Source organism: Rhineura floridana, chromosome 5, assembly GCF_030035675.1.
Source record: "Rhineura floridana isolate rRhiFlo1 chromosome 5, rRhiFlo1.hap2, whole genome shotgun sequence".
Classification (NCBI taxonomy): Eukaryota; Metazoa; Chordata; class Lepidosauria; order Squamata; family Rhineuridae; genus Rhineura; species Rhineura floridana.
The window spans coordinates 94,581,830-94,584,430 of record NC_084484.1 but is presented as its reverse complement, the minus strand read 5'-3'; positions in this window follow the sequence as shown (position 1 = coordinate 94,584,430).

Below are 2,601 nucleotides of genomic sequence, written 5' to 3'. Positions count from 1 at the left end.
TATCAAAACAACTAAAGCAATTAACACATCAAAATATTTAAAAATATATTAAATATATTTAAAATGTATTTAAAATGCATTTAAAATGCCTGGGAGAATAGGAAGGTTTTAGCCTGGCGCCGAAAGGATAACAACGTAGGCGCCAGGCGTACCTCCTTGGGGAGACTGTTCCACAATTCGGGGGCCACCACAGAAAAGGCCCTGGATCTTGTCATTACCCTCTGAGCTTCTCGATGACTCGGTACTCGGAGGAGGGCCTTAGATGTCGAACGAAGTGCATGGGTAGGTTCATAGCGGGAGAGGCGTTCCATCAGGTATTGCGGGCCCACACCGTGTAGGGCTTTGTAGGTCAGTACCAGCACCTTGAATCTGGCCCGGAAACAAATTGGCAGCCAGTGCAAACGGGCCAGAACAGGTGTAATATGTGAGGACCGACTGGTCCTTGTCAATAATCTGGCTGCTGCGTTTTGCACTAGCTGCAGCTTCCAAACCGTCTTCAAGGGCAGCCCCACGTAGAGTGCATTACAGTAGTCCATTCTGCAAACAATACATAATTGGTGATATTCCTCCACATTTGCATTGTGCTTCGTTTGAAATGAATGGCTTTTGCATTGAACGAATGGTATGGTATAACATAATAACAACGTAATTATGTATGTAAAATTCCACCACAGCAGACAGTAAAACAACCAACGTTGTTTTTGTCAAAAACCAAAGTGCAGCAGAATGGAAATAGCATGGCATGCACCGAATGCAAGCCAGAACCTAAACTGATGCCCTCTTACATCTTACATGAAGAAGAGGAAGGGAAACACATCACTTAGAAAAATCCAAAAGGATAGATCACCACCACCACTCCCCACATACGTGATTTGGCCTAAAACAAAAGCAGGTGATCCTGTTCATGACTCTCCCACATCATGTCTAGAAATGAGCAGCACCAATAAATTAGAAATAAACAGCACAGTTTCCAAATGTCAGTCCAGTTCTGGAGAGAAACTTAAACATGGTCATTCCAATTTATATTGAACTTATTTTTATTTTTGTGTTTTTCCCCAGAACAGATTGTTGTCCAAGAGTCTATTAGAGCTCAAAAAACATTCAGGGACCCAAACACAGCTGATCTCACACTTGGGGCAAATAGGAGTGAGGGGGTACCATTCAACTATTTTATGTAGTCTATTTATTGGAAAGTGGCCACTGCCCATTCCACAACAAAAGTGCTGATGCCACAGGTCTCCTTCTGATCTTGCTTGTCTCTGTGTTTTTAAAATAAATGTAGGACAAGTATCCATAATGGTCAAAAAGGCACCTCCTCATTATGTTGGAAGAATGAGAAGTGAGTACAAAAACTTGTATGAAGCAACGCTCTCAAAAGCTTCTGTGTGTTTACATGTTGCATACCTGTGTCTGAAATTTACAAAAATGTAAAGGCTTTGGAATGGTCTCTGAGCATCCTCTTATAAATATAAACTTGCTTATTTTGGCTCAGCTGTATTTAGGTGAACCTTGGGGATAACAGTACCCCCCCCCCGGGTGAAATCATAAAATTGTGAAAATAGCAGGTTGGGAGAAACTACAGTATTGCGGGGCCCTTCTTCCCACACACAGCTACCCCTGACCCCCATGGCTTGGTAGTCAAACCCTAAGAAGCCTTTCTTCACCTCTTGATTCCCTCAGCTGTTAGCCTGCTAGGATCCATGGCCTTTCCTCATATTTCAAAGAGTCTCACACCACTGCAGCTTCTGACTTACCCTAACACCGTCAGTACTGCCCCTTGAAAAGGACACCACCCTTGGCATTTGCTCAGGTATGCCTAGTGCTAGGGCAATCCCCAGAATGGCTGTGCTGAAGTCAGTAACACCCAGCTATATAAATATAGTTTGCTACTCTACCAAACATTGAAGAATTCTTAGTTACTCTTCAGGGGATGTATTCCTACTATATTAAAAACACATTCCAAAATCCTTAGCATAATTGTGACCGCTACAAATTACCATGGAACTCTAAATCATCTCTTCTAGATTAAGAGACAATTCACCAACAGGCAAAAAAACCTTGTGGTTTAAGAACGTACCTATAGGGCAGCTATAGTGAATGTACCAGGGGAGCTGGAGACCTGACCTCCTCTCTGAGATATTGTACTGCCCTACAAATTTGTAAAAATGCAAACACAATTTAGATTGGTCTTTCATAGTCCAATCTACTTCCTGTGTAGTTTGGAAGAATTTGGTGACATGTGCCTCTGAGCATATGGCGAGTAGTGGCACACCTGTCATCTCCAAAGATGGAGAATTACATTTTTGTATGGTTGTTGTTGTTCTTACTTTGCTTCTTTCCTGTGTTATTGCTGTTTTTACAGAGAATCTAAACTAGAAAATTATATTTTTCTCATTATTCATCCTAGAAATCTGTGTCAGATTTATTTTTATTAATTTCAGAGCCTTTTTATTGGTCAATGTCATATAATAATAATAATAATAATAATAATAATAATAATAATAATTTAATTTTTAGGCCGCCTATCTGGCCGAAGCCACTCTAGGCGGCGTACATATTAAATTCAATAAAATACAAAATACAGTAAATACAATAAATACA